The sequence below is a fragment of the Leptinotarsa decemlineata genome, unplaced genomic scaffold (genome assembly GCF_025532065.1).
Source record: "Leptinotarsa decemlineata unplaced genomic scaffold, Ldec_3_MD MMD2_P_RNA_scaffold_5, whole genome shotgun sequence".
Taxonomy (NCBI): domain Eukaryota; kingdom Metazoa; phylum Arthropoda; class Insecta; order Coleoptera; family Chrysomelidae; genus Leptinotarsa; species Leptinotarsa decemlineata.
The window spans coordinates 1,980,614-1,993,451 of NW_027412532.1; the positions used below are offsets into that span (position 1 = coordinate 1,980,614).

The 12,838-nt window shown below is 38.0% G+C and overlaps 1 protein-coding gene across 7 annotated transcripts in view; it reads right to left on the minus strand.

Annotated features, from left to right (window-relative positions):
• The window catches only part of jvl (javelin-like), a 173,300-nt gene that overhangs the window by 74,582 nt on the left and 85,880 nt on the right, over positions 1–12,838 (minus strand). The window contains exon 1 of one of the 7 annotated variants that reach the window (XM_074169215.1): positions 10,189–10,311. The exons of the other annotated variants lie outside the window; for them this stretch is intronic. The gene's annotated coding sequence lies outside the window, so the exon portion shown is untranslated. Of the gene's footprint in view, positions 1–10,188; positions 10,312–12,838 lie in introns of those variants that run through there. 7 annotated transcript variants of the gene reach the window in all.

The following is a 12,838-nucleotide window of genomic DNA, read 5'->3' on the forward strand; positions in this document are numbered from 1 at the left end:
TTTGAAACATGCGACTTTTACTGCGATTTGAGTGGAATTCATTTCTTTCAAATCTCAAAACAATTTTTTCTCGTCGTCGTTCCTACCATAATTCCTTTCTGTTTATTAGTAAAAGTTGTTTTCAAAATGTTTCGTTTCAATTGAATACGCATACTGTTTTTATTTTATAGAAATTGCAGGTTTGTATAGGCTCTTCAGTGGGGAACCGACCACGTCGGATGGATAGCTAGATAGCCAGCGGTGCCGGTTGAAAGTCCGGCTCGAAGGACCAAATAACTTTTAGTCGTCATATCACATATATTTTGACGCATTGGGAAGAAACAAAGCCTATCTATGAACAAAGTAGGTTATTATCCTTCTCAATCATGTTCGTTTCTACTGTAAGGTATGAAACGGATTCGATGTTATTCAATCCTTTCTTTGGCATGCTTAAATCAATTCTTTTTTTTCTCTCGCAATTCCTTTCTATTTACTAGTAACATTTTTTTGAAAATGTTTCATTTTGATTCAACATGCATACTGTTTTTCATTTACAGAAATTGCAGAATCAAAAAAAATCTGTTGCCCCCATACGAACTCTCAGAAGTTGATAAACTTGTGCGAGCTGAGGACTAACGAGGTCTTACCTTTTAACGTGTGATTCCTAGCACGGTTGCAGAATCATCCCAGCTTCAACCTGTTAAATTCTCTCGAGAAAAATATCTGGTCGAGGCAGGAATCGAACCCACGGTCTTCCGATCATGAGTCGGGCGCACTACCACCGCGGCCAATTCCACAACGTGGAGAAATGAATGAATTTTTTCGCTTCATTTTCAAAATGTAGGTATTATCCATTATATTATCCTTTACTGATCTGTCAGTGGTGACTATTTGTTAGAGAGCGCCATATATCCTTATGTTTTGGTGCTGTATAGGCTCCATAGTGGGGAACCGACCGTGTGGGATGAATAGCTATATCGCCAGCGATGCCGGTTGAAAGAGTTTACAGAGTCCGGCTCGAAGGACCAACAATTCTGATTGTAGTAATGAACTTCTGTTCAACGACGATTTGAGATTATTCATATGCATATCGTGAACAGTGTTTTTATTCGTTATAAGCTGAAGAAGTCACTGGCAGAATATGATAATAAATGTGCAGTAAGTGCAAATGGAGCGCGAAAGAACGTCAATAGCTGACTTCCTGCGAGTACTTCACTTATATTAAATTAGAATCTTGCATTTCGTAGATATCGATCAAAAAATGCTAATCATATACTACTGGGATGAATGCAAAGTTATCCCTCTGGCTTGAGTTGCACTCTCAAGTTGCGTGTCGAAAATTGGTATTACTTTCTCTACAACTTACACACATATACATTATGCCTATTCTCGTTAAGAACGTCGTGTCACTTCCTAGTTTTTCCGCTCAAAATCAGTACCGGATGTTGTGTGTATTCAATAACAAAGAAAAACTTCGTAATGAACACTTTCGTTTCATAATTGATCATGAGCAAGAGTCATAACATTGTCTCGACCACAACTATACAGGCCGTTTTTTTTTGGCTGATCTAATTATTGCTGTCTCGGAAAAGGTAACACCTACAAGGTCGCTCAAGTTGAACAAAAGTGACAAAATATTTAGTAACGGCGAGTTATTCAATTCTAATAGATAATTTAGTGAAAAACCTGAATTTATTGATTTCAAAACATTCTAGAAGATTGAGTTTCAAACTCTTCTCTTTTGAATGTAACACATCGTATTCATGATTGAACTCATGTCCTTCTGCTAAAAGGTGGTTTGCAAATGTGGAATTGGTCTTTCTATTTAGAAAACTACTTCTATGCTCTTAAATTCTTTGGGAAAATGTTCTCCCAGTTTGGCCAATATACAGTTTTGGGCAAAAGCCACAAGTCAGCTTATATACCCCTGATCCTATTATGAGGAAGTAGAATAACCTCTTGTCAATTTGAGAATATGAGTGGTTGATTTTGAAATATTCACCAAAAACTGACAATTGTTGAATTTCGTTTTTTTGCTCTACCGTCACATTTTGAATGACATAAAGAAAGGGAGAGGCACTTTCAATACTGTTTCATATTCTTTATGATTTGATATAAATCAATTTGAAATGCGACGTTTTATTCATTAGATTTCATTTTCAACTTTTTTCTTTCAGGTACTATTGTAATAGATTGCTTAATTTGTTGTTACAGTGGTTACAAAAATCGATTAAAAAAAACTAACAAACCACTACTTCTCTGGATATGATGGAATGGTCCAAATTATTAATGACTGGCATGAAAAAGCTATCAAGAACATACGTCAGAATGCATCTTCCAACTGACTCGATATTTTGCAGATCAAGTAACAATAGTACCAACAAGCTTCAAGGAATGGTTTACCAACTCTAACGGAGAAGAGTTTTGTGCTTTTTGTGACTTTATTGTGTAGGTATGATCCAACTTCAAACAAACTGCTTGAGGCAAATGAACATCTAGAGAAATAAAGATAAAAGTGACCCAACCTAACCTAGAATTCACGACTTATTGCCAGAAGGCTCACCAATGACTAGAACTTTTTTCCAAGACACCAAGAAGTACACTTGGAGCAACAATTGGTGCACTGGGGTATTTTATTTGATAGTGACCTGCGACAGCAAGTACCAGATCGACCAGTGGCGTACAGTTCCGAACAAAATTACAATTTTGTTGGTCTGTATTTGGTCTTGGTATCAAGAGTTGCATGAATGAAGAGGTATTTTGTAGAAGAATAGATGTTCAATATTTTCATTAATATAAACAAAAAAATTATTAAAACATCCCCGTAAATGTTGCTTGTTTCTCTCATATAACTTCACCCACAGAATGCCCGTCACCTCCGAAAAAACCATCTATAATGATCCAAAATATATTCTATCCAAAATATATTCAAGAGACCGCGAAACGAAGGATGCTTCTATTTGATATTCCAAATGTTTTTTTCCTATTTCGATACGAGGCAGTCGTCCTTAAAACTTACCCACATATACGGAATATAATTATTGCTGAATTGACAACCGGTTACATTGTAATCGTTATCGCCCACTTGATCGCCGGAACATTAGCGAAGCCGATTGTCTTTTGCCAGGAACACACCAACGCCGAGGTTATGCAACCGCGTCGCCAGCGGTCGATTAATTACCGATCGCCATAACGGTTCGGCTCGTATCGTAATTTGCCTCCCGCATGTCTCAGCTGAAACTCCTAATGAGGGTACAAGAAATTAAATCGGTGGAAAAGTATGTGCTACTAACTAGAATGAAGAACTGTGAGTGGATCCATCGAATGAGGGGTTCTTCAAGGCTCTGTGTTTACACCAGTTTTGTTCCAAAGATTGCAACGATTTCACCAATTTGGTTTTACTACTTCGGAGCCGTCTATTTCTCCCAAGTTTCCGGAAAACACTGCATTCCCATGGATATATTGCGTTTCCTCCGTCTTTTGCATGAAACCCATTTCCTATACTAGTTTGTACAGGTTTCTTACTGAAATGTAGTCATTACTGTTCTGGTTGGTTTGCCTCTTGTGATCTAGTGTCTCACATTCGCATGAAATATAACAAGATGCCCCTTTGTTGCACTGCCTGTTGTTGATGTATTTGATTTGTTCAGGTGTCCTCTCAATGGACAGTGTCCTGTTATGGTCCTTGTTATGGTGCCTTGTTAAAGCAGTTCTTATGTCTCTTCTCAGACAGTGTCTTTATAAAGGCTTCCGTGTGTTTCCGAGTGTGTGATCCGGAATTGTTTCTTCTTTGGTACTCCCTCAGATGGTTCGGGGACTATATATGGAGTTGATGATAGGTGTCTGACATACTCATCAGCTTTTTCGCTTCCTGCGATGCCCAAGTGTCCTGGCACCCAGTTTATAGGTGATCTATTTCTGTCCACCAGAGTTCTTCACAGCATTTCCAGACCATTTTCGATGTCACTTTTGGTTTCGTCAATGCCCCAAGTGAAGTCTGTGAAAATATTGATCCGCTAATTTCGTTGAGGTCTCTTGCGCATTGCAAAATTGCATACATTTCAGAATGGGAAACTTCAACTGCGAATTTTGTGTCGAACATGTATGTCGATGTCATGTGGTCCAAGAACATGTCTGATTTTCGTTCCTATTAGTGCTTCAAAATTACTGTTTTGCCATGTAACCCGTAGAGTTTTCAAATATGAATTAGCCCATCTTTTTAAACTTTTAACTACCAGTAGAGCAAACACATCATGTCTGGTTAAGGCCATCTTTTTGAACTTTTAACTACCTGTAGAGCCAACACATCATGTCTGGTTAAGGCCCGTATATCTTTCCGTAGATGTGTCTTGCCAGCAAAAGATGCTGGTTCCAGGTCAGCCTGAGATCTTGTACCACTCCCAGATATTTGGCCTCCCACGACAGATTAATCACTTAGCCACGAAGTTCAAGAGGTCCTAGGTCCTTTGTTTTGGTGACGGTTCATCCACCAGCACCGGCAGCTTTTGTCGTGACCCGGCATTATGCCGTTTTCGTCGACATACTTGATCTGTAGATATATTAATCTCGATGCAATACTGTGGTAACTAGTGCTGTACCTGATGAGCATATCAACTAGTTTTTCTAATGTCTTCAATGCAAAATACATGCCGATTCTTATCAGATTTTCCCAGCTTTTGCAATGAAGGTGGGCCTAATCTGTAATGTTTTTGGTGTATATCCCAGAGCTGAACTTACTTTGAGCACACCATTTTTCAAGTTCCAGTCCTTTCTGCAGCATAACTTGATCTTCTCCCGGCGTCTTAGTTGGAATGAGTTTAAGGCCCCTTTTAATTTCCTCAAAATCCACTACTTTCTGTGGACGATCTTTGAGGAATCTCTAGTTCTGAATTTGTCCAAGTCTCCGGTGTTAGATTTGCAATGCCCCCCCTTCGATGGGGTGATAAGTAACCCTTACGAATCGAACGATATCAAATGTATCCACTATGAACGATATAAGTTATTACGGAGAAGCAGAAGGGTCATATAGTTGGGTTATTTGTTTCTTGGAAATTAAAACTTTAATCTCGAAATTTGGACTTCAAACTCAAAATTAGGACCTTAATCTCGTTATTTACAGTTTAAAGTAAAATTTTCGAAATCGAAGGCAAAATTTCGAGTCTAAATTAGAAATATCGAGTTTGAAGTCGTGATTCACAAAAAAATCACGAAAATATTGGGCCCTTATGTGCTTTCGTAAGATATTGATAGGTTTTAATGAAAGTGTTCATCAACGTTATCCTCTTCAATCGATATATCTATCAGGAAATGCTTGGAAATTCTCCAGCGTGTTAAAATGTTAACTCATTCTCATTGTAACCTTTACTACGTTTGAAAATAGATTTAAATGCCCGTGGGTGGGCTACCTATCGGGCGCGTCCCCAGGTGGTGGATAGAGGAACGGCCAGGGGACTGAAGGCCCTGTCCAGGTAGCCAACTCCTGGTCACTGGCAGAAATGAGTAGGGGGAGGGGAACTGAAACTCTACAAAAGCCTTTGCGAAACATGCCACCGTGGACCAGCCTACCGAAGCTAAGGTGTAAGGGTGATAAGCGGCTACGAACGATCCCCTTGGGAAACTGGGCGAAACCTCGTTATAATCAGCCTACCTCTGGTAATGCGGGGCTCTGCCAGAGGTGACCAACTCTTTCCTTGCTACTCGTGGTATCAAACATGACTGAAACAAAAACAAAAACCAATCCCGACGCTGGACAGAAGTGTTCACCTCAATCTAAGGCGGTGGCTGGGGATGAACAGAAATGTCCACCCCAATCTATCGCTTGGAATGAGACGACATAGCAGATCACCTCGTGATGTAATACAACGGCAAGGCGTAAGCGCATTTGCGGCGCCGAGGCCAAAAAGAGAAAGAGAGGAAAGGAGGCAGGAATGGCAGTAACTATAAATGCACCCCTTCTTCCCCACTCCACCTCCAACAGCAAGGGCACTTCCTGTGTCGGGCGCCAAGAGCTCAGCCTTGAATAAAGGCAAGGAACCGGCTACCCCTACAGGAAAGCTCCCTCACTTGTGCACCTCCACGGAGGGAGCCCCAAGAAAGTTGACGAAGCCGCGCAACGACAGTAATGTCGCTGCACCTCTCAGAACCTTCGTGGAGGCCACCGTGAGACACCTCAAGGTGCAAAGAGAGTGTGTGTTCGGCGAGTCTTGGCCTACACCTGCCAATATGAAGGAGATGTCTCTTAGTGACCTGTCCATCTTCCTGGAAAGGACAGGATGGACGATGACCTAGGAGGATAACTCCTCGGGAGGATGTACAATGGGTCACATGTGGCCTAAGCGATGGGGGTCTACACTCATCCTCCCTACTCTATAGATACAGATACAGAGATAGATTTGTAACATATGCAGATGCAGCTTTTTTGTAGGATTTGCTGGCAGAAAAATGAGTTACCATGAATATCAATTTTAACGTTTAGCTTCTCAGGATGGTCTGTATGAACTTAATTGTCTGTGTGTGGATTTTCATCAGGCCAAAACCCACTGTCATATCGACTAATGCAAGGCGCATGCTGGGACAGGGCGATACAGGATGGGAACATGCCGAGACGGGAACATGGCGTGAAGTCATAGTTTCTTATGGGGGTTGCGCACTATGGCAGGTACATGCGAGGACGGACCAGGCACATGTAGCGCCGTCTCTACTCAAATGCAAAAACTTCCTGTGCCTGTTCCAGACCGCCGTCCCACCCCTGCCCCTTTCCTCCTCATGGCGCATTCTTGATCTGGATTTATTGCTCTACAAATACACCACGAGATATATATGCGTCGTTTCTTGCAATTGTAATGAGATTCTCACTGGATGGAGTGTCACAATCCGACAGGGTAGCCATCGTAAACAATACTAGAATCGAGCTAATGAATAAGGGAGGGAAACAAGAAGAGGAACCGAGCAGGAAGGAGGGGAAGGAGTTGGAGAACAGGACGCGGCATTTCGTTCTGCCGTAGTGTGCAAAAAGTCTAAGCACATGGCGGAAACATGATGGGACGTAGCCTTAAAGCGGAAGACATCACGGCAATGGCCTGGCCCGTCTTGTTCCCGTCCTGGCATGTGCCTGTTCGTTGCCCGCCTTGGTGTGTGCCTCTTTATAAGAAACTCTAGAAAATGAAAATAAACTTCACGTCATGTTTACATCCCGTCATGTCTCAGGGTGCGTAGACTTGAAAGAGGCAAAGGACAGTTTACGTCCTGTCTTGCGCCTTGCTAAACCGCCCTTTTCACGAGCACAAACAGACGTTCCTGATTGAAGCAGACGTTTCTGGTTGAAATAGGATACAGAATAATGGTAACGAGCTCAGATCCTTGAGAAACACCTGATTTTACAAGAGGTCAGTTGAGAATTGGAAGTACTGACTGGCAGGATGTACAACCTGAGAAAAACTTCAATTTTAATAGTGATGACTTCAGGAACAGATGTTTTGTTTCTCCATTTGGTCAATTTGGTTTGAATAATTTAATTCATCTCTTCCCCTAACTTGCCTGTAATTATTAAAAATAAACAAATTTGTAAGATGAGGATGAATCACGTATCTCAATGAAATGTTGTTTATTTCATCATGACCCGACCCCAAAGATAGGACATTACTGTTATTATCCAACTCGGAGAGATTGTATACAAACACGAGAAAATATTCAGGAAATGGGCGGTAATTAGTTATTTAGACAGTGGAACACATGGTTTGAATTTGAATGAGACAGACAATGGATATATATTTATTTGAATATACTCTGAACGCACGTCAACCCTCATTACAGAAGACGTTCGTGAAACTGAATCTATTTAAGGACATTGTATTGTGGTATGTGGGATATGATAGTCATGCGATATAGCGGAGAAGCGCACATGGAAAGTATCAGCGAGCACTATAGAACGTCGAGGAATGTACAGTGGTAATCAAAATTGGTTTTGAAAGGATTTTACAATAACTTGTGCGATTGATGACTTATTTATTTTGTAATAATTCACACTGAATATAGGATAAAAAATAACTTTTGTCTGATTTCTACTAGTTTTTTATTTGATTTAACCACTTGAGAATGGTTTAACAAACCAAAACCGGTCGTAACAAATGAAAAACTCAGTAGAAATCAGACCAATGTTATTTTCTTTATTCTATATTCGATTTCACATTACATCACAACTAAATTAGTTCTCTACAGTTAGCAGAAAAACTCATGCCTCCAATTTTCTCTATAAAAATTTTGAGTAGATTCTTATTCCATTAATTGATATTAGCACAATAAATGAATATATAAGTGCAAAACTTCACAGTTGTCAATGAAATACTAGGATGTTCTCTCTATGAATAAGTAAATATAAACCGATGGAACAACCTTTAACCTATTTAAGTGACATTCAATTGTGATATATTCACTAAACTGTTTCACAACAACGCAACACGTGTTTCGCTATACAATAGCTTCTTCAAGCGTGTCTATAGAAGCTAGTATCTATATGCCTGTGTCTATACGCCTGAGGAAGCTATTGAATAGCGAAACAGGTGTTGCGATTTTGTGAACATGTTTAGTATAAACAGTTTCACGTAAGACAAACTTTCAAGCTGTCAAACTGTCAAGTGTAAACACAACACGTGTTAAGCGATACAATAGCTTTTTCGGGAGTGTCTATAGGAGCTATTGTATAGTGGAACACGTGTTGCCTTTTTGTTACTTCTACGGACACGCCCGAAGAAGCTATTGTATAGCGAAACACGAAATATGTTTTTGTAAAACTGTGTAGCGTAAACAGTTTCACAAAACGCTTTAGTATAAATAGTTTTACAAAAACGCAAAACGAGTTTCGCTATACAAAAGCATCTTCGGGCATGTCTATAGTAGCTGTTGTATAGTGAAACACGTGTTGCGATTTTGTAACTTCTATATATACGCCTGAAGAAGCTATTGTGTAGCGAAACACGTGCTGTGTTTTTGTAAAACTGTTTAGTATAAAGTTTTACAAAAACCCAACAATTATTTCGCTATAGAATAGCTTTTTCTGGCGTATCTTTATATAAGCTATCATCTTTACGCCTGTATCTATACGCCTGAAGAAGCTAGTGTATAGCGAAACACGTGTTGTGATTTTGTGAGTATGTTTAGTATAAACACTAAACGCAAAGTTTCCTCACTGTCAAGTGTAAACGCTATACGTGTTTCGTTACACAATAGCTTTTTCGGGCGTGTCTATAGGAGCTATTGTATACTGGAACACGTGTTGCCTTTTTGTAACTTCTACGGACACGTCCAAAGTAGCTATTGTATAGCGAAACACGAAATGTGTTTCTGTAAAACTATTTAGCGTAACCAGTTTCATAAAACGCTTTAGTGTAAATAGTTTTACAAAAACGCAAAACATATTTCGCTATACAATAGCGTCTTCGGGCATGACTCTATAAGTTACACAAACGCAACACGTGTTTCACTATACAACAGCTTCTATATAGACACGCTATGGATTTTCATGAAGTATCGTCCAAATCTATCACAATTTAGTGCTATTATCATCTTCTCACGGTCCTTAATGAGTGTAGGAAGAAAATTTCCAACCAACCAATTTCACTGTTGATTTTGTCGAGGTTTCATGATTCTGTACCGACATTTTCATCGCCATATAAATAAATTGGGTGACAATGCCATAAAAATTTGGAAATAACACTTTCATTTTTATGCAATTCTATATCTTCACCAACTATGAATAATTTACAGATTTGTTTGTGGAAAACATTACAAGCATGTTCAATAATTAGTTTAGTATTTATTTTATTATGAACCAATGAGTATTTTTTTTATTTACTCGAAGAAATAGACTATAATAGCCGGAACCTTGTCCGTTTGTATTTATAAATAACTTCGTAGTTAAATTTAAAAAAAGGAATAAGTTAACCTCAATTTCAGAGTTTGTTTTGACTTATAAAGTAAATAATTCGGTTTACTACAAAAATATTTCAGATTTGGACCCCCTTCTTATTTGAAGTGTACAGGGATGGCTATGGAAGTTATGAGTGGATTTAACAAAATATCACATAATTTTCATAGCCCCCCGATATTATAGAAGTTTTCAGGCTTTTTTCATTTATTTAGTTACGTAAATCTCATCAGTTATCAATATTTTGCGAACTTTCACCATGTGTATGAAATTAAACTCTTACTCACTCAAAATAATGAAAACATTCGACAGTTCTTCCAATTGATGATATCAGAATCTTCAAACGACAATACTGAGAAACCTGGATCACTATGATATGAACACTGTTAAATAACTAATAACACAGTTCTCAATAGAAATATTGGAACTAAGTTCCAGCGTCTTAAATGCCCGAACGAAAACTAACTGAATAATTTGTCATGCCAGAAAATATTGACCAAAATTCTGAATAAATAAACAAACTCATTTAGATAATATCAAAACCGTTGACGATGATGAGATAAAAACCGATACCGGCAACAATCCAAATAAACCTGAGCTTATCGACTTGTATATTTCGCAAACAAGTTGGATCGAACGGTTAGAATATTCTTAGTTTTTCCTGGATAGACCATTTTGATGAGTCACTGTAATCTTCTCCCGTATATATTTGCATCTGTTGATAACAATGCAGACATACAGCTCGTTGCTAATTCAGCATACCAAGTATTTCGCAACGATTTTGTGGAGATATCGATGTCAGCATAATGAGAATCCAGTGTTCTGTGGCCTACGCCAATGTCGATGAAATATTACACGACAGCTACTATTTTTCGCCATACAGTTATAAAAATTGCAGTTTTTGATAATTTATATCCAGAGTTTCGAAAAATAAAAGAAAAAAACTCTGTGTAATGAGAGGTTAATTAATTTAAGTTAAAATACTGTATACGAAACAGTATTGAATAATATTCCAAACATTAATGACTTTTTCGTTGAATTTTCAATTGTGAAATGTAAAACGCGAATCAGATCATTCTACAGATACTATTCTTGAAAGAAATGAAGCCATTTCAATATTATACTATTGAACAATATTCATTCTTGAAAATATAGTTTCTGTAATCGCTAACATAGTTAGGATTATCTCTTTAGCTCGCCAATTTCCTATGAAAAACTGGAGGTTGACATATCAGCTTAGAACTGTTTATTCATTTTTTCTATTCCGTTTGTATTCCAGGTATTCGTAATGGAATCGAATCAGATATCATAGACAGGATTCCTACACAATATAATCAATGGAAGAAGTGAAATTTCACTTAGATGGAACACTGTCATCCTCACTGGTAGACACCCAGATGTTTCGCCGTATTGCTTTATTGGCTCTTTAGTACCAAATACAAATAACATTATTTTATTTATTTATTTATTTATTTCATACACTATTCTACAGGATGAACCCAATTACAGAATAGGGCATTTACAAATATGTACTTACATAATATAATTTGTGAATCTATATTAATAAAAACAGAACTGTCATTTCACAAACTACACCTAAACGATTTGATCTCCACAAACTTTATTGAAAAAATATATCACATGTTTCGCTAAACATTAGCTTTTTCAAGTGATAATACATCAAATTATCCTTACATTCATATTTATATACTACAGGTAACCACAATTGAGACTACCTGTAAGAAATTACCTCTACATCTCGTAGAGATGTACATAGCGATGTTCCTGGATTCGATTCCTAAATGTCCTGCCAGTTTGACCAATATATACCTTGGGGCACGTTCCACACTTCAATTTATATACTCCTGATTTCTCGAATTTGGATGTTTTATCCTTATTATTTTTAACTAGCTTTCCCAACGTAGAACAAGTAATACACACATATAAGAACCACTGAAGAAATCTGTAAAACTAAAAATTAAAAAAGACCCAAAGTCGAAACATGGCGTTTTTACAATTCATTGAAAGGTTAGATTGTTCGGTGCAGTGGCCAAATCGTTACATTTTCGTTAGTTTGTCGAATCTATCGGATTCACAAATTGATATCGCATGCGTATTCTTTTATGGATCCAACTGCAGAAGTGTTGTGGAATTATTTCTTTCACCTCCAGATCAATCGGAGCTATCTCATTTTCCAACAATTTCTCTCTGAAACGAATATAAATATCAGGCAATCCACACTCGATCTAGCCATCTGTTACCAATTCTCTTTTAATTTGCAGCGGAAATTGGTGAATAATGGGATACGAATGAATGTGTAACAATAATAATGGGTTTCTTTTTTGACGTGCGATCACGTATATAGTTGCGAAGGTCGATCGATTTCGTAAGTTATCTCATCTAGGATTGCGAGTGTAAGATATCATTTCCAATTTGGTTTAGAGGAAAAAAAAGCCGGAGTTACTGTCTGATAGATTAAAGGATATATTTAAATATATTTCGTAAAGAGTGACCGTGCGGTAGACAAATACGTGACCTTGAACAAGGTCAGTCCTCTGAATTGTGATGAAGTTGCACAATATTGAAAGTCCCCCAGCTTATTGAGAGTCATGCTTTTATGCTGGTATGGAAATTATATGGAACGACGAGGAATCACCAAAGATGTCCTGTTTACTAGAAAGTGGTGAAGAAAGAGTAGTCTGTAACACATTTTTGGGAATGTGAGGTCTAACGAATGAATCTACTACAATTCCTAGATTCTACATTGTCGAAAATACAATGTTCGTTAAACAGTGCATTTCTTTAATGCTCCTCCCCTCCTTTTATTTTTTGAACCAACTCTAAAAATTGATATTTGGGATAATGAAATCAATACACGAATACTTCATTTTGAAGTGAAATTGACAGATGAAACTTTCAAAATGGCGACTGGGCGTC